The sequence below is a fragment of the Patella vulgata genome, chromosome 4, assembly GCF_932274485.2.
Source record: "Patella vulgata chromosome 4, xgPatVulg1.2, whole genome shotgun sequence".
NCBI classification, from domain to species: Eukaryota; Metazoa; Mollusca; class Gastropoda; family Patellidae; genus Patella; species Patella vulgata.
Window position 1 is genome coordinate 7,381,569 of NC_065882.2, and position 23,658 is coordinate 7,405,226.

Consider the following 23,658-nt stretch of genomic DNA (forward strand, 5'->3'; position numbering starts at 1 on the left):
AACGACAACCTCAAAACGAAATTTGATAACGTTCAATTCATTAAATCACAAAGACAGCCACCTAATCTCAAACGCCTCCTAACCAAAGCAAAATTCAATTCATTTATCACAATGACCGGCTTTTATGTATCTAAATGCCTGGATCTTCGATGCAAATGTTGCGACCATATTACGCCAAATAACAAATATAATTTTCTTAAGTTTACATTTAGTGTCAACGACAATATGAACTGTGACACAAAAAATCTCATATATGTCTTGACTTGCAATGGGTAAGGCTGTGCAAAAATATCGATATAATCGGTAGAAGTTATTTAGCGATACGATAATCAATATTGAAATTTAAATATCGATTATCGGTATATTTACCTTCTGACGGCAAGTTACGGTCACTTTCACATGACTGAACTTGCCGTAGTCTGGCATGCAGACGAATGAACGAATACACAACGTCAACACAACAACTATTTCCCCCCTCTGCGTACAAACTGGCACATTTTAAATATATATTATTGTAAAAAAACTAAACTTTAAGATTAAATACATTATTTTAATATTTTCGTTGTTTTTGTTGTTATCACTAGTTGAAACTAAAATAGGTCACGCTATTTGTGAACAATGACGATCGCACGTGATATAGTAAAATTAGAATTATCTCCCTTCTTTGCTCTTGATTGATTTGTAGAGAAAGTGTCTGCTTTCACGATAAAACTAATTGTATTATTAATGATCAACTCAGCTTTTATTACTAAATCATGTCAGATACAGCCCATACATAACACGTTTTTGACTTCCCGGGAAAATATCTATATCTCTCGTAATTTCGTGGTAATTATTTTTTTATTGCCCAATCAATAGACGCCTTCTATTATATTTTATTCTATTATTAGTAACACTGTGTGATCGCCAGTAACTTGCAAAGACAAACCATGTATTGTTGAAATCAGTTTTTGTCGGCATACTTTTTATCTTTTCATCGTTTACCGTGAAACAAAGTTGTGCAGCTTTACGGTTGTGCTAATATTTCTGGATCAATATATATATATATATATATTATATATATATATATAAGTAAATAATATATCACGCCAATGATTTCACTAAAGTCACTGCCATCGAGCAATTTCTCTTATTGTATGCTTGGTCGATTCGCCTTTATCGTATGGCGACTTATTGTATGCCAGGTTGATTCCGACTCATATCGTCATAATGTTCTCATTTGATTTATTTCGAGAAATGTTTTGAAAGATTTGTATTTGGAGATTTGTATTCGGAAATTTGTTGTTCGAGATTTGTTTTTAGTTGTATGTCTATGACGAAATGCAAATGTAGGCCATTTTCTTAATTTTCTAAAATAAATTTTATGTTTATATTAAAATATATTAAACATACCTTATGCAAGAGCTAAATCTGCCTATAGCAGTCTTTCTTTAGGCCTGAATTTTTTTCTAAATTATTCATTGGACATTAATTAGCTTATCCAGGCCATAATCAACTCTCGATGGTATCCGATTTCTCCGATATTAAATAGATTAGAACAGTTCAGCCATATTTTGATTTTAGCTAAAAATGGAGGAGCAAGACTTAGCTGCGAACAACCAGGACGGTGATTGAAATTATTGCACACGTCTTGTCAAACCTTCAAAGGCTAATATCTTTGCTCGCAATAGAGTAATTTGAATGAAATTAAATAATGTATCTTTAAACAAATATACATTTTACAAATCTGATCAGACAAATGTCATAAATATTGATTTTAAGATACAAATGTTAATTGTAGTGTACAAATGTCGAAATACGACAACAAATGAAGAAATAAGAATTAAGGAGTATGAATTTCAGAACTAAGAATAATGAATAAAGAGCTGTTTGGTCTTCCATAGTTTTAATATATCAAATAAATCAATAACAAACGTTGTGTTTCTGGATCTAAGATATTTCTTATAAACAGTGATTTAAAGTTGAGTAAATTCTTAACTTAAGTCTCGTTTTCTCTTATCTAGTGACAGTCAGTTCTTTTTATAAATTGTCAGATATCCTCTCATAGTCTCATATAACAACTTTTGGTCTTGGAAGGAATTATCAGTGAGCAGAAACCCACCCGTGTATCTGTTATGGCTCGATACTTCCGTTTCTTGAAATCTTCGTTACGCATCTATCTTAGCAATGATCTAAAATTATATCTGGAACGTGTTTAACCAGCAAAAGCACATGTGTCATAATGGCTGACACCAACATTGTCCTTTTATCAGTGATTTGCTCTGTTTGTCCATGAATAATAAGTATGAATAATAATAATCATACAGAGAGCCTCTATGTGTCCACGTGCAGTATGAATAATACTAATCATACAGAAAGGCCCTGTGTGTCCATGTGAAGTATGAATTATTATGTTTACCAGTGACAATTTCGCATTTCAGGTGACGAGAATATAGCTTTACATAAACCAACTGCCCAAAGTTCAACTTTGGCATCACGCAAATCATCTCTAGGTGTGGATGGCACAAAGGACTTAGAATTCCATACTGAAGAGAACGCCTGGTGGTGCGTGGATATTATGGCTGTTCATGAAATGAAGTGGCTGATTATGTACAATAGTCTTGTTAGTAAGTAGCACTAGTTATTGCCGTGCGATTGAACACTGTGAATTTGTACTGGATTGATTATGGATTAAAACATTTTGTCTGGAGTTAAGTTAAGCCATGTTGAACAACATTGAAGTTGCTGAATTCACGGATTGAAGTAGCAGGAAAACGCGTTTGTGTCCGCCAAGATTTCCAAACTTTCTTGGGGAGGCCCCTACACAGTAACCTCCGAGATTTCGGCGCTCGTTGACGACCGACGCCGCCGTCTGTAACCGTGAATTCTTTTCGGGAATTTCAGGTCTGCACCACCACCCCCAACACATCAATCGGGTTTGTTTGTGTCGAATACAATGTTTTGAGAAGGATTTGAAGCAAATCTTTTATAGATTAATTAGTTTGAATATGTTTTTAATCTAAATATATCATCAAAAAACCAAGTTTGTACGCGCGAATGTATCTTTAAATATATTTTCCACCACTGTCACACAATTTAATTTGATGCGTTAAAATCATTTGTAAAATATATCATCAAAAAACCAAGTTTGTACGCGCGAATGTATCTTTAAATATATTTTCCACCACTGTCACACAATTTAATTTGATGCGTTAAAATCATTTGTAAAATCTGAAATTGTGATTGCATGTCATTCTAAATTTTTACTACAGGGCGACGCTAGAGAGATAGAAATGGGGTTTAACGTCCACTCGACACAGACTAGGTCATTTCGAGACTAACATGGATTAATTTTATTTCAATAATTCACTTGCGCGTAGGGGGCTTTAGCAGTGGGAGGAAACCGGAGGACTCGGAGAAAACCCACGAAGTTGGAAAGGCGACCCTACTCCTTGTCACGTACAATCGGGGATTCGAAAGCACACCAGTTGACTCAATGACAAGACTTCATGATACAGCGCGCACACGCTAACCATTCAGCCGTCCAACCCCCAACAGGGCGAAAATTCTTTTTGAAATCGCACATATTTGAGTTTATGGTTTTCGTTTATATAAGTTTACAAACATATCATGATGACTGCGCTAATAGAGACTTTTAGCAAGCGTAAATTTCATGTATCGCGTATCTATTTTGCGTGTGACGTCATCAATGTGTGTGTATTTCTCATACCTGTCACGGCAAACGAATACGGCAGAACCTATCGAACAGCTTTTATACGGAAAAGGTCCGTATAACATGTTGGCTTTTTACTGTCTTTTTTGCTACTTTTAGACGCCGAAATGTTGTGTCATAGCATTGTTATGAATCTATGTGTATACTAGAATACGAAGGTGTATTTGATGTGATTTTAAACATTATAAAGACTGGTATTTAATCATTAATTGTCCCCCGCCTTTCGAAGAAAGCAGGGGACTATTAAAATGGGTTCGTCCGTCTGTCTGTCCGTCACACTTTTTGGGACACAATAACTCTCCTTCTAATTGAGCTAGAATGTTCAAACTTGGTGTAGGTGTTTATTAGGTCAGTGCCTTGATGAAGTTCGAAGATTGCATTTTCTGCTTAGGGTAAGCAGAGGTAAGCAATTTGATTGGTTGATGCTTTGGGACACGATAACTTTACTTCTAATAAAGTGAGCATTTCCTGCTCAGGGTAAGCAGAGCGATAAGCAATTTGATTGGTCAAGACTTTGGAACATAACAACTCTGCTTTTAATTGAGGTAGAATGTTTAAACGTGATGTAGATGTTGATTAGGTGAATGTCGTGACTGGGTTCAATGATTAACATTTCGAACTAAAGCTAAGCAGGGCTACGCAATTTCATTGGTCGATGCTTTGGGACAAGATAACTTTGATTCTATCTGATAGACTGATGAAACCTAATGTAGAATAGTTGATAAACCTAGTGTATAATAGTTGAGAATCAGTTTGATTGCTTGATACTTTTGAAAACAATAAATGTGCTATTAATTAATATTTGTCATCTATTTATTTTGGCATTTTGGCGGGGGACATCAGCCTCACTGTTGATCTATATATAATGCCCGATAATTTCCATGTGTGAAATGCAAATTCGGGCTTTATTTGTTTTATTATTGATTTTTTTTCTTGTAGGCGCAAATCAAAAACGCAGAATTAGAGGATTTGAGATATGGCTAGCAACAAGCGGTGGATGTACTCGGACAGGCTTCGATACATCAACATTGTGTTACAGAGATATAAGTAGTACAGCACTAAATATCTACACAATCAACAACTGCTCTGAACCAAACACACAGTTTGATGCACGATATGTTTTTATTTATCATCCAATTACTTATCTTCATTTATTAGAGGTTGAAATTGTTCCTTGGGGTTGTGGGGCCTGAGTGGGAGTCATTTCTGGTATACAGAAACTAGACTAGGGGGAATTCCTTCGATCTGGAATAACCAGTCTTTTTGACAGCTGCCAATAACGAAAACATGGCTCTTTTCGTTTTCTTTGTTTTGTGGGACGAAGATCTCATATTATTTTTCGTAAACTACACAGACAGAGCGGCAAAGTCTACTTCATGATATTTTGTCCATTTTGTTCACAAATCGCATTACTTATTACTCGAATACGTCACGATTCGAAAGGACCTTTTTGTAAACCAAGGAAAACTCAACCGATTTTAACAAACTTGGCGTCTAATTGACGCTTACATTCGGAGGAACATTTCTATTGGACAAATTGGGATTATATGAAATAGATTTTATTTCAGACCAGTTTACATAACGACCTATACAATATTTTGATTTTCTAGAATTTTGGCATTATTATTGGCACCATGAAAAATACTCCCTTAATTGTATTAAGCACTACATAGTTTAGCAATTGGCATGCCAAAAATTATTTAATTCGGATCAGGCAAGACAGAACTTTTTAGATTTATGACGAAAATCGATAATTTTTAAGCTAATTTCGAAGGTTAATATCTTTAACACCACAAGAGATATGTGCCCAAACTATGACTTGAATCGCCGCCTCAGATGTCTATTTAAAGTTCATACCAAATTTATGTGGAACAGAATTTGAAAAATAATATAAAATTAATGCGAGTTACCATAGGTTAGACATGGCAACGCCCTTAAAGTCCAAATATTCAAAACTGTTAACTTTCTGTCAAAGATCTGTTAGTGTTCAGACACCCGCGCCTTGTGGAATAAGTTACCATATGACATCAGGTCCTATAATGTTATTGAATAAGTTACTATATGACATCAGGTCCTGTAATGTTAAAACCTTTAAGAACAAACTAAAAACCGATTAACTTCTTCAATAATTGTTATTATTTGATATTGTTTATCTTGTTTTTGTATCTCACCATTATAATATCATATTTGATATTTTATCAATGTTGTTTAGCTTTTTTCTGTATCTCACCCTATATTGTTATTATTTGATATTTAATAAATACATATTGATAGCCTTTCTTGCATCACACCGTAATAATTTTATATTTTATAAATTTATTGTTTAACCTATTTTTGTATCACACCATTATAATGCGGTGTCTGTGATTCTCCCCAAAACGGCGAAAGGCGAACGGATCTCCCAATGGACAACTCAACAAGTGTGGAAGGGGAAATAACTAAACGACCAAGCCTTTGAAAATGTTCTCGCCCCCAACTCAACGGCACACACATACCACCTTAAGACCAGGCCTGCAATTATATAACGTATTCAATTTTTTTTTTAAAAAATGGGTTAGTTTCAGATGGTATCATATCACAGAGCACTGGATATTACTTTCATGACTTTTCTTTTATAACAATTTTAAAATATTCAAAGTTTGTATCACAACATTATGTGATATTTAATAAATATTGTATAGCTTTTTTCACAACTTTAAAATATTTTATTTTATATATAATAAATACATGTTGTTTAGCTTGTTTTTGTATTTCGCAATTATTGATTTCTACTATGGGGGAATTTTGCCTGGACAGCGGCGCTACGGAGTACTCTTATACCTACAGTCAAGGGTACTGTGTTCACAGGACCCCGTTTTTGGTCCCATCCGAACGACTTGGTATTACTTACTTTATTACAAGGTAATGAAGCAAATCACTTGCTATAGCCAATATAGGTACATAGAATATATATCGTGAATATTGTTGGGGGATTTGATGGCCGAATGGATAGCACGTACGTGTATCATGAGGCCTGTCATTGAGTCAACTGGCGTGGGTTCGAATCCCCGGTTGTAAGTAGGGTTTCCTTCCACTGCTAAAGACCCCTACGCGCAAACGAATTATTGAAATAAAATTAAACCATGTTAGTCCAGAAATGACCTAGTCTGTGACGAGTGGACGTTAAACCCCATTTCTCTCTGCTTCGAAGAGCCGAGACGACCTTGACCCTCAGCCTCTTTCGTGATTTCGAGTTCGATCATAAACACTGAAATGTCGCAAATTTCACCGCTATTAACTAATATTGCAAAATGTTGCAAAGCTATTGAAGTGGAGGAGCCTGTATCAAGGTCTTGACGGTCCGTGGAGTTATGTTAGTTTTTCCAGACTATTGTCTTTTACATGGTCTGCATAAAAGATTATTAGACGGTCTATATAGATCACAGTAAATCGGCGACAATAGTAAACAATAGCAAATTTCACCGCTATTAACTAATGTTGCAAAGCTATTGAAGTGGAGGAGCCTGTATCAAGGTCTTGACGGTCCGTGGAGTTATGTTAGTTTTTCCAGATTATTGTCTTTTACATGGTCTGCATAAAAGATTATTAGACGGTCTATATAGATCACAGTAAATCGGCGACAATAGTAAACAATAGTACTCGCAAAAGAAAGGACAAATGACAACTGGGCAAAATTGAATGTGACTGTTTATTAATCTGTATTTAATAAATGAACAGCGGGGCTAATAACCCTATAGATGATACCCATTAATTATTTTCACATTTAACATCTAGCAATAAAATTGTTCATCGTTCTGTGTGACCTAAGAAAAATGCTCATTGTCCAAATTAGGCAAGATATTGATGTAATGAAACTACACCAAGTATTATTCTCCCTAACGCACATCCCCACCAAGCCCTCAATTAGCGCCCTAGTTATTCTATCCGACATTCTCGTCCATTGGAAATGCTTATCTGGTTAGGTCCATTCATTATCGTACAGTGAATAGGGGCGACAATGGTGGTGTAAAAGCTTTATGGAAAAAAGAAGCTCCGTGGCTGATTTTTAACTGGTGTGTGGCCCACCGACTTACGTTGTCACTGAAAGATTTCTTAGGACCCTTTTTTAACAATGTTGACAAGTTCCTGATAAAATTATTTTATATTTACCAACGTTCTCCCCCCAAAATTTCAGAACTGCGTAGTTTGTTCGAAGCAATGAAGAATAGCTTTGATTATGAGAGTGCCAGCGTAAGATCCAAACGAACATCTGGGACCCGGAGGATTTCATTCAAACTGAAGTTTAATTTTGGACAAATATGGTGTTTACATAAGTCATTTAGAACACTTAGCTATATTCATCATGAAGACGAAACGGATGTTGATGGAGGCATCCAAACATTTACTTCTGAATGTGGCCAATTTCATCCACGTGGGCATCCACAGCATCGAATCATTCCCCCCAATATGCAGGAAAACGAAACGGGGCTGAATTCTCCAAATGCATCGTTCTAAAAAAACGGGTACACGCAGCACTTGTTATACGACCCCCGGAAATACCCTGGAAAATAACTGTAGTGTCGCGGCCTAAGCCCAAATTAAAAAGCCTAGCCTGATGTTCGACGTATGTCTGAAGGAAAACAAAAAAGTGAAACCCCAAAATTTAGAGAGAGAGAGAGAGAGAAATGGGGTTTAACGTCCACTCGCCCAAACTAGGTCATTTCGGGACTAACATATGGTTTAATTTTATTTAAATAATTCGCTTGCGCGTAGGGGTCTTTAGCAGTGGGAGGAAACCGGAGGCCCCGGAGAAAACCCACGAGGTTGGACCCAAAATTTACAACAGGGTTTTAACCAATAAGGTAGCTTCACAACCCTTGTAAAACTAGAAGAAATAACCCCCGAGATCCTTAGACAATAGTGTTGACAACTCCCATTTTAAAAAAAAAACCTGTACTATTTATGGTGAAGACATTTTTTTCTGCCACGGTCTTGCCTCGTGCACGTGTCAAAATTAAGCAGTTGAGGTATGATAAAAAAGGGTTACCTCCCTTGCACTGTAATACAAATTATATTTCACAATATGAAATAGATATGTTTGTTGCAGGAGCAGGTTATTTCGTAAATACAACCCTTAGGTGGTGGTGGGTTGATCTGTCCTTTTTTACCATTTGCTGCCAGGATGTTTTGAATTGTTTTACCACTAGAGAAGCAGACCTCGAGTCCTGCTTGTTGAAGTTATCTAATTTGGTGCGATCTTGAATCAATAATGGGGATGGATACACAACAGGTTAAGGACGTTCACCTCGTCTGCGGTACACTCGGGCCCTGCCATCGGCAAATCTCAAAGTGAATCGAGATTCGTCACCAAAGACAACCGAATTCCACTGTCTTTGAGTAAATCTTATGTGTCTTGTGGCCCACACAAGTCGGTTACGGCGATGAAGAGGTGTCAATATTGGTCCATTATAGGGCCTCCGAGTTCGAAGACCAGCAGCCTGCAAGCGATTTCGAACAGTTTGTGCAGTTACCCTTCCACCAAACATCTCTCTATTTGTGGAGGTTGCAGTGACAAATCTGTTTCTAAGATGACGTAATCGTATTGCTTGATCTTCCTGGAGTGACGTCACACGTGGCGCTCCCGCCCTTGGGCGGTCGGCAATAGTTCCAGTTTGAAGCACTCTCATTCTAAGATTAATTATTGTCTGGCGTAAACAATTAAAGGCTCTTGCAACAGTGACCACAGACTGAACAGCATAGAGCTTACCTATAGCACGTAGACCTACTACATTTGAAAGGCTCGGCATTTTCTAACAAAGATGAAAATAACAATTTTAATTTGTTTTTCCAGTTCAAGTTACGTGTGCGTGTTCAGTTTAAGCAAACTTGCATCGATTGACCTCACGAGTTTGTGTTTGCACGTGTTTTTCAGGTTTTTCATCTTTATATGCCCAAAAGTCACGTGAGGCTTCTTACTACTTACTATCGTTAGAAACACTTTAAAATTTATTTGACTTACCAGAAAAAAAAATTGTTGAAATTCATCAGTGTCAAGTTTTTAATTTGGCTGAGTATATATAAAAACCTAAATATCCTTTTTTTTCTCCACTAATCACATTGTAAATATTTTCACCTTGTATATATAACATGTAATTGTCTGCGATATCACTTCGGTGGAAACGGTTGTTAAATAAAGTTATTTCACACACACTTGTCACGGTCTAGTATGTTTTCTACAAGTTAAAAAGTAAGTTGTTATTGATCATCGCCTGAGTTGGACTCACTCATTCCGTATTGTATAGTTATTTTGCCCAGTGCCATTTTAATGGTAGTACGGACAAAAATAAATATTTTCTTTTGTTAAAAGATACATTGTGGGAGATTTTTATAGAGAGTTGGCCATTCTTGCTATAACAGTTCAACAGTAGATGATGAAAAAAGAATCTATTGAAAATTTCAGTCAAATTACTTTATTCTGAACATAGTTATCATCGTTGTAATATTTGACTAGAAATGGTAGTGAAATGTGCCTTCACCTTGGTTGATCGTTTGATTGACAGGCGTTAACTCCACCTACATATCTCGATTATCAAGTAAAGTTTTCAATGACATGCGGAAACGCTCTACAGCGGCCTCGCTAAGTACACTCTATCATTTAGCCTCCATCTAACTGACGTATTCTCATCAGGTGCGCCATATTTGAATTTATCAATGAGTGAAATCGTATTTAAATCCGAGCTGTAGCCGAGCCATCAGTGGGTCTACAGAGTTGATTTTGGGCTTGTTGTTTAAATAAAGATCTAATTTATAATTTCTATAACATCTGAAGCCTAAATTAAGACTTGCAATAATCAGATTTTGCTCTTGCATAATGTATGTTTAAATAAGTAGATGTAGTGATAAATATCATAGTTAGTTTTGTTTATTCTAAGTGTGAGGATTTGTATCGTGTGCGTGTCTCGCGGAGCACATACAAAATAGTAAACACATTTTATAGGTTAACGCACGTGCGTTTTAGCACTCTCCCACACGTGCTTTTACACGTGTATATTTAAACTTAAGCCCCGTTTACATGACGAAATTTGCACACGTGCAAATCTTTTGCATATATGCAAAATTACTCATGTATGCAAATTTCGTCATGTAAACGCATTTGCATACATGTGTAAAAATACTGCAGGTGCAAATTTGCACCTAGTCCTGACCAGATGCAAAAGTATATTTGCATATATGCAAAAGTATTTAGGGTAAGTATTTGTGCAGATTGTGTCATATAAACGCTCAGCAATATTTGCATATGTGTGTATATCTCATTATCAGTTGCATCATCGCTAAATATATGATGTTGAGTGGTGTTTTGGGTAAAACAAATACATCATTAGTAGTCTGAATAGTCAGCAACATGTCTCGAGGTAAAGTCGGTCGCTAAAGTCGCGGAATCGCATGGGATGATGAAGCAACTAGGGCTATGATAAGTATTTGGCTTGAAAATAGTATTGAGCATCAGTTAGAGGACCCAACTGTAAATAATGGGAGCATTTATAAAAGTTTATCAACAGAACTGTCTGAGAAAGGCTTTGAGAAAACCTCTGATCAATGCAAGGTAAAAATTCATACACTTAAAAGAATTGAAAGGTTCTTTGACGACGAATCCTTGCTATCCGCTCCATGACTAAATGGCATCTAAACACTTTATTACATATTTACTGTGAATGCTTATATAACATGTGAACGCTTAGCAAATATACTTTTGCATACGTGAGTAATTAATACATATATGCAAATATGTGTATTATTTGGTCATGTAAACGGGGCTTTAGGTATTCTGTTGAGGTATTAGAGACAATGTAAAGCGAATATTTGCTCCGTATCCAGTGACCAAATTTTCGACATTTCAACGCAACAACAGCAGGAAGGAGCCATTACAGTATTGGTCGGATAGATTTTGTCTCCTACATAGCTGTTCTCAAGTAAGAGAGACATTTATACCCCCACATTGAAATGTGGTCATATATATTTGTCTACCCGTCAATCCGGAGTCCACAATTGCTCTAAGGGCTAAAGTTAATTTTTGATTGACTTTAAACTTATACACAGTGTTTTAAGGTCATGCGATAAGGAATCCTATTCATTTTCAACGATTGTGGCTGCTCTAGAGGCTAAAGTTAATATAAATTGTTTAAGTTCATGAGACAAACAATCGAAACAAATTCTAATGTTTTCTGATAATTACTTACACTCGTAATCAGATTTTCAAGTGTTGTAAATGTTCTCATTACTGGCGGAAGAAAAATATGCGACAACACTTGGTGACTGCCCGGAAGAATAAGCTGCTGTGGGCGTATTTCGTTCCCTGGCAACCCATCTTTCTTTTTATTGGCTAAGGCTATATTGTCCTTTTCTGGATTTCAGAGTAAGTATCTGGTAATTAGATTGTGGTTGACGTTTTTGCGGCATACATGTATATCGAAACTTACTTATTGTGGCATTATCAGTTGTCTTCGATTTGTGTTCAGTTTTAGTTTTATCATGAATGAATGTTTTATGTCTTTCTCTGCACCTACTGGGCTAGTGAAGACGGGCATATGCCATACAACACTGGCGGAAATTTTGCCTTGGTAGCAGTTGAATTCCAGCTGTCTTGGGTTCTTGTGTGTATGCAGCACCAAACGACTAGACACTGATCTTATCAGACACCGCGTCCTCCCTCCATCACTGACGTGGGGAACCATACCACTTCTTTTCAGGGAGATTCATGTTTTAGTTCCATTCTGATAATACATGTCTTTTCCTCTGAACTTGTACATATTGATCTTAAAGAATTCAACACATGTTGTATTGATTTTGGTGTACCGGTATTCTTTTTGTATTTTAGGAAACAGTACCTTCGAAAGAAGAAAAAAAACCTCTCTACAATGCCAGTTTAGGGGAAAGGAAAATATCTTTTATAAAACAAGATCATGCCTTGGCATTTCAGGAAAAGTTACTAAATGTATATCCCAAGTTAAAGAATGGAGTAGGTTTTGAGCTACTAAGAACATATATTGGCAGTAGAAGTGCCTTGGTTGTGATGAAACCTTCGCTAGGAGGCTTCAGTATTAAATATCTGTCGGATGACAGCGACCTAAACCAGGTCATGTGTTTCATCAGTTAAGACATTACTGAAAATGGGAGTGAGGTAAAGTTCATGTATTTAAAGAAAAAACATAAAAATTATAAATTGTTTAAGTAGCATTTTGTAACTGGATGAGAATAACACATGACTAGGGTGACCCACCATAAATATTATCTCCAAATATCTCGACAATTACACCACAATATATATACTATTCAAAAAAAGTAGGGGATATTTGATTTTGGGGGCATAATACTAAAATATGCAAATGACTACGAAAAAAGTCACTATAGAACCTAACAGAAGAAACATTTCCAGTTACATGTGACGCCCAAACGCACCAATAGCTACCGCATGGAATGCAGGTGATGCTTGGGATCATCATGGGGGTCCAACCAAAGATTTGCACGACTCTGACTTTGAATGTTACAGTCATTGTGTCATTGAATTCCAGGGTGGAAACATCAGTTTAATTGTTTTAGTGACCAGAAAACAAATTTTGATATGCGTCGGCTTACCCAAAATGAAAGGTTACGTGCCCTTGGCATGCTACAGATCGGCACAACACAGGCGGTTGTGGCGCGGACGATGAATGTTTCTCAGTCTGTCATAAGCAGGCTATGGTCCAGATACCGTGATACACAATCTGTACAGGACAGACCACGCTCAGGTCGACAACTCAAGCCCAGGATCGATTTATCCGTACCTTGGCCTTGAGAAATCGTGTCATCACAGCAAATCAGATCAGCGCTCGTCTTCAAACAGACACTGGTGTGAGAGTGAGTGGCCAGACGATTCGGAATCGACTGCATAGGGGTCACCTTCGCGCCCGACGTCCTCGCGTGATCCCTTGTTTGAGAGATCATCACATTCAGGCAAGACGTCGTTGGTGTAGGGATCGTCAATACTGGGATAATCGACGCTGGAGCAATGTGATGTTTTCAGATGAGTCAAGGTTCACTGTTGATTTTTTGGACAGACGTAGGAGGGTGTGGCGTCGTCGAAACGAGCGCTTCCAAGACGTTAACGTCATCAGACATGATCGATTTGGGGGTGGTTCTGTCATGGTGTGGGGGGGCATCACTGTTGCTGGAAGAACGGCTTTACATGTTGTTGCAGGGCGTGTTACAGGTCAGTACTACCGGGACAACATCTTGGCAGTCCATGTTGTGCCGTTCGCACGACGTCATGGCCGCCGTTTCATCTTCCAGGATGACAACGCAAGATGTCACAGGGCCAGGATCGTTACAGGTTACCAACAACAGAACATCACCACATTACCTTGGCCAGCACTGAGTCCCGACCTCTCCCCCATCGAGCATGTCTGGGACATGCTTGGACAGAGGTTACGTCAACGTCCTGCCAATGTCCAAGAACTTGCTGCTGCGTTGCAACAGGAATTGGACAATCTGGACCAAAATGACCTTAGACGTCTCATTAGGAGTATGCCACGTCGGATCAATGCTTGTTTGGCAAACAGAGGAGGATTTACCCGTTACTGACTTGGTTGTGATGCTGTGGTAACTTTGCTGTTTGACCCCGGGTATCATTTTACCCTTATAATGGTCAGTCTGTGCCTTACTTAGTCTAACGATCATTTGGAATAAATCGATGAATGTAAACTTCATTTCATTTTGTCATTTGTTTCTTCGTCAGTTTCATTAGGTGACTTTAATAACACTTAAAAATCAAATATCCCCTACTTTTTTTGAATAGTATACATGCTACCTTAAGATAATAAATAAGTCCATTTCGTTACATACTAAATCAGTATTAACAGTGATAAATCACTGGAGAATTACAATAATAGCTACAAATTACATGTGAATCTTTTCGTTTCCTTAATGTAATTTGTACGGGGAGAAAAAATATGGATATTAACAGATTAAGGAAATAGAGTAGAACCATCTAAATAAATTTTATGCAACTCAGGTCGTGGTAGATGACCTATACAGCCAAGTTTATCAAGTAAGTGATGGCGTTGTAGCACATATTTTGAGCAATCAAAGAAGTAGTGAAATGAATTTTCAATGCTTTTATTATCGCATTTACAGTATGGATTTTGAACGATGTTTGATTTATTAAGATCATAATTTAGACCACTACGGGTATGACGTATATGATTATGGTAAATGGATAATTTTCTGCTGCCAATGTTTCTTAATTTTGGAGGTTTGACATTAGTCTTTATATTGGTTTTAAACTCAGACGTTTTGATTTTAATCCCAGGCGTAAACTATTGAATTGTTGAATGGTTTTAGGAAAAAATGAGTTCTTTGTTACAGTTAAACGAACAAGTGGTACTTTTAGATCATTAAAGTTTCTAAGATTATAAATATTGCTATGATAACTTATTATGTCTTGAAGATACGACGGTCCTGTTTTGTGAATAAGCTTATGTAGTAAGCACAATCGTCTTATCCTTCTGCGATCATGTAATTTAGTCCATGCAGTTTCAAAATAAAGCGATTCACGAGATGCATAAATAGTGCAACCAGTTAGCATGCGGGAAGCTTTAAGCTGCAATTGTTCAAGTTATAATTTGAACAGTTATCCCATACTTCGCAGACATACTTAAGAATTGGTAAGATATAACATTTATATAATTTATTTAAATTGGATTGTGTAAGTTGAAATTTAGCTCTACGTAAATGGTTAAGTTTAAAAGACGCTTTTTTTTATTATAGATTCAATATGATAGTTCCATTTAAGGTCATCTTGGATATAGACACCCAGATGTTTATGAAAAGAAACCGTCTGTAAATACGTGCTTTGAAATTTAATATTTAATGGAAACATACCATTTTTGTTAGTGAAAATCATTAATTCAGTTTTTTTTTCAGGATTAAAAGATAATAGCCATTTATTTGCCCAGACACAAAACTGGTTCAAATCATAATTCAATTCAGTTTCAACATTCGATAAATCTGTTGACGAAGAACATAGCGTTGTGTCATCAGCAAATAATCTCGTTAAACCTTTAAGTTGATCAGATACATCATTTATATAAATAAAAAAAGCAGAGGACCAAGAATCGAACCTTGCGGAACGCCAGATATTTGTAGACATAGTATCAGATAAACAATTTTCTAACATAAGAACTTGATTTCTGTTATTTAAGTTATTTTGGATTCCATAACTATTCAATTTATGCAATAATCTTTTATGAGAAACTTTATCGAAAGCTTTGGAAATGTCGCAGAATACTAAGCCTGTGTATTCTTTTTTATCTAATGAATTGCAAATATATGGATATATTTCAATAAGCTGATGTACCGTAGATATGTCTGGTAGAAAACCCGATGGGTACTTGTTAAAAGGTTCATTTTTTGAGAAAAAACTAAAAAGATTCTGATAAATTAATCGTTCAAAAACTTTAGATATACTATTTAACAGGGGAATGGGTCTATATTTTTGGGGGATCCGACCTATCACCTTTTTTATACAAAGGTATAACATTGGCTTGTTTCCATTTACTTTGAAAAGTAAATAGAGAGGATTACAGATACTATATTTTACAGATTTTAATACTTTATTATTAACTGGCCCGGGTCCGCTGGCTTTCGATTCGTTTATTGAATTTAATACATTTTTGACATCCGTTAACGTCAAAGAATATGGGGTCATATTGTTGTACAGCGTGTTGGGAATTCAGGTAACTATGGAAGCCTATAACTACCTTTCATAATTTCTACTTTTCGCCTCTTCACAACGCGAAAGTCGAAAAGTAGAAGTTACGACAAAATATGAGGCGACAACACGGTATACAAGCCAAAATCAACTCGAAAATAGGAAATTAAGAACTAACACACAGCGATAATAGCGCCCCTCGTTTTTTTCCTAATTTCTACTTTTCGAGTTACATTTTGGCTTGTATACCGTCTTGTCGACTTTCGACGTAGTCTTATTTTTGTAGTTATTGATGTCAGTATGAAGGCGCCAACACGCTATACAAGCCAAAATGCAACTCGAAAAGTAGAAATTAGGAAATTAACACACCCCGCTATTAGAGACTTTTCGCCTCGGAAGTTGTTGTAGTCTCAGTTTTCCAGGTCGCATTTGAATACGTGCAATCAGGTCTCACACTGTATTTCATTCTTTTCCGTCAAAATGGATAATAATTTTTATATAAAAAATGTTCATATTTTTTTCCGCCAACTGGGATATTTTATCTGCCAAAAATGTTTGATAAAAAAAACACACCTTAGGCTACAACAATTTAATTTATTATATAGGCCTATTATAATACAAATTTCCCGTACCGATATATACAATATACAACAACATACATGGGGATTGGGTGGTCTAGTGGTTTAACACGCGCGCGTGAAATCACATAGTCTGATTTTGATTCAAGTGGTGTGGTTTCGATTCCCCGCTTAAACATGACAAGGGAGTAGGATCGCTTGTCCAACCTTGTGGGTTTTCTCCGGATACCCCAGTTTCTATCCCCTACGTGCAAACGAATTATTGAAATGATTTAGTTTGCAACGAGTGGATGTTAAGCCAGCCTGGAGGTCTGGTGTTCGATCCCTGCATTGGTCGAGGAAGTTCATCAAATTTATCAATAATATTATCAATTTTGTACGAGTCGTTAATAATTTCATGCCAATTGAAACTGTGTATTTCATTATTTAGGGCGGTAAAATTTGATCATAACTTGATATGCATTGCAACAGATAATTCGTCCACGGGAGAGTCAGCGAGAAATCTCGAGGCTGAGAGCCAAGGTAGCAATGCAAAAGCTTTTTTAAATTGTTGAATCTGACTAAAATTGAATATTTACTAGTTTTCTAACCCCTCTCCCATTTAAGGAACTCCAAAATTTTTGAAAATGGATTAAGAAATAAGAAGGTTATTGCACTTTTACGACCCAAAATTGATCGATGTCAGTATACGCTTTTTTAAAAGTGACCGAAGACAATTTCTCAGCAACCATTGAAGATATATAGGCATCAAATTTTCAGGAAACATCCATCCAACCATTTACTGTTTATTGGGCTATATAATTTATTTCCTTTGATATATCGGTCTTTCTATGAGAAAATACGTTTACTTTCAGTGACAAAGTGATTTATATTTCTCACCAAATTGAACAGTATCATTTAGGTACATAGAACTTAATGAACTCTGCTAGTTTTAACAATATATAAACTTCTGTTAAGCACGAGCTTATTAAATATCTAATTGATTCAGTATGTTCTTTACAAACTACCTGTGGTCTTTGCACACGCTAGGAAGGCCGTGACGAGATAAAAGAGACAATTGCATGTATGACCATGTGTGCAAGGGTATATAGTGAGGAGTTCACTGACAGTTAGGAGAGAGGAGCCGGGAGGAGAAGAAAGGGTTGGACGAGTGTATGGACTCACCCGAGTTCAGCCGCTGCCTTGGCAGAGGGGCGGAATGGTTGATTCAAGATTGTTAGATGTGTTCCTGTCGTAGACTAGTTCTTGTATAGTTTTAGGACCTGTATTGCTGTTGTATTTATGTAGATGGTTGATATTCTGTTCCCGTTGTAAATAAACCATATATTTACGAAACCGGTCTACTGTTATCACTAACAATAGTGTTACACGAGCGCCGTTTTTGCCTTTTCCTGATCATTTTATTTTTTCAATATATAAGAAATAGGTCGTAAATACGTTTCTGAATGTCCAACACTCAGTCGTCGATGTTGGTGTTCATACAACTTCAGATTTTTTTTGGCATTGATAAAAATAGTATCAGTGGCGATTCTTTCCTACTAATTCTAATAAAAGTCGCACCTTGAGACAGTTACCGTGCGCAAATGGCTACGAGAAGATCTTGTAAAGTATTACCCTGATTTCTGGTTGTCCTTTGAAGAACAAGAGTGTCTTGTAACTTCGTTAAAATGCGAAGTTGGTGTGAAATACTGCGCTAAAATAAAAACATAAACAGATAAAGAAAAAAAAAATAGAAATTGGCTACTTCATTGCGAAAAATGAACTCCCTTTCAATTTATTTGAAAAACTCATTGACATGGGAGAAACAGCATGGTGTCGATTTGGAGGGTGCATATTCGAATAGAAAAAGATGTGCTGAATTTGTTGATTGCCACGGCTAGTATTTATCCAGTCAACTTCAGGAAGATCTTGCTGCTAATTTCTACAGTGTGTTGACGGATAATTCTGTCATTGAAAAAGAAGTTATTTACGTTTTGTATTTTGACCAAAAACCCAATAATGATGTTAATAAAGTAAATATAAAAATGCCATTCTTGAGTCTGAAAGACGTGCATAAATTGGATGCCAACAGTATTAAACAAGTAATTGATTTCAGGATCTCGGTATCATGCCTAATCAATTATACAAAAAGTTCGTTGGCTTTGGAGCTGACGGGGCATCTGTGAATAGGGGCGGCAAGGGTGGTGTAAAAGCTTTATTGAAAAGGGGAGGTTGGATGCCCAAATGGTTAGCACGCGTGCGCTGTATCATACGGTCTGTCATTGAGTCAACTGGCGGGGTTTCGATTCCCCGGTTGTACGTGACAAGGGGTAGGGTCGCCTGTCCAACCTCGTGGGTTTTCTCCAGGTCCTCCGGTTTCCTCCCAATGCTAAAGACTCCTACGCGCAAGCGAATTATTGAAATAAAATTGAACCATGTGTTAGTCCCGAAATGACCTAGTTTGTGTCGAGTGGACGTTAAACCCCATTTCTCTTCCTCTTTATTGAAATAAAGAAGCTCCGTGACTGAATTTTAACTAGTGTGTGACCCGCTTGATTAGATTCCTTAGGACCCTGTATTAAAAATGTTGACAACTCGAGCTAGCTGAACATGCACAATAGCTTTGATTGCACAATATAAATTTATGTATAAATAACGATATTCCGGATTAGCCTGATAGTGGGCGATCCCACCTTTAAACATCAGTATGTAAGGAAACGTTTAAATTGACCTTTTTGCTACCTGGACTAATGTCACTAATGAGGCGAAATTAAACTGGGTACCTATATGCGCCAACAGCATTACCCCCTCTTAGGACTGGATGACCTGGCGCCTGGTACGTTCGGGCATTTTTATGCGCGAACTCTTAGGGTTTTTTTTACTGGCATGCGCACAGGTACTATTTCTTTTTCTTTTAACAAGTACCCAAATCGGGGATTTCGTGCGGAGGTAGTTCGGAGGTAAACAGTCTGTGAAGTACAACACTTGCCCCTGTACCTGTGTATCGCTAATTATAAACCGAATGTGTGAAGACAGTTCATACATATCACTCAAAAATTTTTCAGTACAAACTCAGTTGATTCACGCTCGATTTGCTACTAAACAAACCCATCGGTTTATTTTCTCAACAGTGTGACCCGAAGTGACCGCGGATTTATTGACCTTGTATGAACTTATCCATAGCTATATCCTTACACCGAGAGAAATTATCTAGTCTCGGTGAAAAGAACCATGGTCATCTGGTAGAAAATTACTTTTGTATTTTTTGGAACGGAAAACGGTGTTTTTAGAAGCAAACTAACCTGCCGCACATGAGGAAGTCATTATACTAATAATAAAAGGCGAGACCTCTTTTTGCGGCGCAGGCTTATCACTGAGTAGTAAACCGTCCACAAACAACAATATAGAAAGCCTAGTGACGAGTGTAGGCTATAGACTATAGGTTTGAGTCGAGATTACTCGCTTTCAGTTTACTCTGTTTTTGCGATAACCAATTATGTGAGAAATACCATACTGACATTCGGTTTTTAAAAGTTGTACGCGAACTAAATGCCTTTGTTAGATACTGACAGAGCAGCCCCGAGTCGAACAATCGCCGCCCGAGCTGTCTTCGTCAGCTAGTTTCACAATATCGTGCAATAGGTGTATTAATGTGATTTTTAGGTTTAATTCCGCAAACAATGCCAAAATAGTGTTTTCACTGCTTACAGAAAACTGAAATTTAAAAAAAAATATTTTTATGAGGGTGACCCTCCAACACACTCCCTATCGAGCTGCCGCTCGGTCTGCGCAGCCTCATGCGTGGCACATACTGTCAACATTGTATATTTTTCCGTTTCCGCCCTTCCCCCCCACAATATATATTTCACGGCTACGTTGCGACGGTACCAGCATACCCAGTTGTTGACACCCATTACATCACTCCTGTCTAACAAATCATAAAGCTGTGGTGTTACGGTGGCGGCATAGTATTTCACCGTAACACCACAGCCACTCTAACCATTCATAATACATCTAACTATCCCTTTACAGCACTTCACTCCCTACACATTTCCCCTCGTCCTACTTTCCCAAACGTCAACAACACATTTCATACATCCAGTTCGCTGATTAACCCTTGTACCACGTCTACTGGATTAACCATTAATTACGTGCATCAAGGCAAGAAGAGCCAAATCAAGTTCTTTACGTACAGTAGCAGATGTATAAAGCACCGTGGAGAAAATGTTGCAGCTGAACCAAGGCCCACATAAACGGGGCCCACAATGAATGAAAAGAAGATATATATACAAATCAAATACAGATACATTATGGGAGATTAGATAAAGAGCTGACAGTTCATACTATAATAGTTTAAAACTAGATAATGTAAACGAAATTTGCTGAAAACTTCAGTCAAATTGATCCACTCTGAACCGAGAGTTTAACGATTGAATTTTCGGCCCACATAAACGGGGCCCACAATGAATGAAAAGAAAATATATATACAAATCAAATACAGATACATTATGGGAGATTAGATAAAGAGCTGACAGTTCATACTATAATAGTTTAAAACTAGATAATGTAAACGGAATTTGCTGAAAACTTCAGTCAAATTGATCCACTCTGAACCGAGAGTTTAACGATTGAATTTTCGGCCCACATAAACGGGGCCCACAATGAATGAAAAGAAAATATATATACAAATCAAATACAGATACATTATGGGAGATTAGATAAAGAGCTGACAGTTCATACTATAATAGTTTAAAACTAGATAATGTAAACGGAATTTGCTGAAAACTTCAGTCAAATTGATCCACTCTGAACCGAGAGTTTAACGATTGAATTTTCGGCCTAGCATCGATCATCATTACTAAAGTCGGTACGATAAAATACATAGTCTCGATTATCCATTTCTTGATTTAATCATGAATGAGAGTAGAGCAGGAGATCCTAATCCAGTAAATATTGCAGGCTAGCGATGACATCGAGAGTTGATTATGGTCTGGATAAGTTAATTAATGTCTAATAATTTAGATAACATTTCAGGCCAAATGAAAGACCTGTAATTGGCAGATTTAGCTCTTGCATAATGTATGTTTAATGGTTTTCTTTTCAATTACTTTATATAGATTATGGTGTAAGTTATTATAGATTATGGTGTCAGTTATTAACTCAATCGGAGCAATATGATGAAGTAATGCCATTTTTAAAGGAGATGAATTTTATATCATTTATATAATCATGTTTGTTGATTAGAGTATTAAAATGGGTCGGTCTGTTTGTCCGCCCGTCTGTTCTTCATACTTTTTGGGACACAATAACACTGCTTCTAATTGAGCTAGAATGTTAAAACTTGGTGTAGGTGTTGATTAGGTGAATACCTTAATAGAATTCGAAGATGAGCATTTTCTGCTCAAGGTAAGCAGAACGATAAGCACTTTGATAGGTCGAGACTTTGGAACACAATTACTTTTTTCCTTCTATTTGAGGCAGACTGTTCAAACGTGGCGTTGGTGTTCATTAGTTGAATGTCTTGATGGAGATTTTCTGCTTAGGGAAAGCAGAGATAAGCAATTTGATTGGTTGATGCTCTTCATTAGCCGAGTATAGGAGCAGAACAGTAGGACGTCAAACCCAATTTCATTTCATTTCATTTAATTACGTGAGAGTGATGAAACTTAATGTATTGTTTCATAACATCAATACCTTGACTAAGTGCGATAATGAGCATTGTCTGCTCAGAGTAAGCAGAGCGATAAGCAATTTGATTGGTTAAGACCTTGGAACACGATAAGTTTGATGATAAGAATTTTCTGCTTCGACTCAGTATTGATAAACAATTTGATTGGTCAAGATTTTAGAACATAACAACTCTGATTTTAATGTTTAAACTTGATGTAGATGTTCATTATGTAACTGTCTACGCAATTTTATTGGACGATGTTTTGTGATAAGATAAGTTTGATTTTAACTGATGGAGAGTAATGAAACTTAGTGTATAGTTTCACTACCAGATACTTCAAAACCTTGATCCTGAACATTATATGCTTAGACTAATCAGTTTGATTTCTCGATAATTTTGAAAACGATAAATGTGTAAATAATTAATATGTGTCATCTCTTTTTTTTTCGATTTCGGCGGGGGACATTGGCCTTACTGTTGGCTTGTTTATAAATATTGTTTATTAGCTGGTTTTTGTATCACATCATTATAATGTTATATTTCACAAATTTATTGTTTAGCTTTTTTCTGTACCACAGCATTATAATGTTATATTTCATATTTTATAAATTTATTGTTTTGAATCACATCATTATAATATTATATTTGATATTTTATAATTTATTGTTTAGCCTATTTTTGTGCGGTGTTTGTGATTCTCCCCAAAACGCGAACGCATCCTGCCAATGGGAAACTCAACAAGTGTAGAAGGGGAAATAAGGGATCTTTTACGTGCAGGCCAATGTGTACACGGGACCTCGGTTTTTCGTCCCATCCGAACGACTAGACAGCTATCCTTGTCAGGCCCTCCGTCCTGCATCATTGACAGGGGGAACCACGCCGGGAAATCTGGATGAACTTTCTCGGCCAATGCAGGGATCGAACACCCGACTTCCAGGCTAGCGGGCCAGCGTCTTATCCAATTAGGCACCGTTATCCCCCGAGCTAATGAATG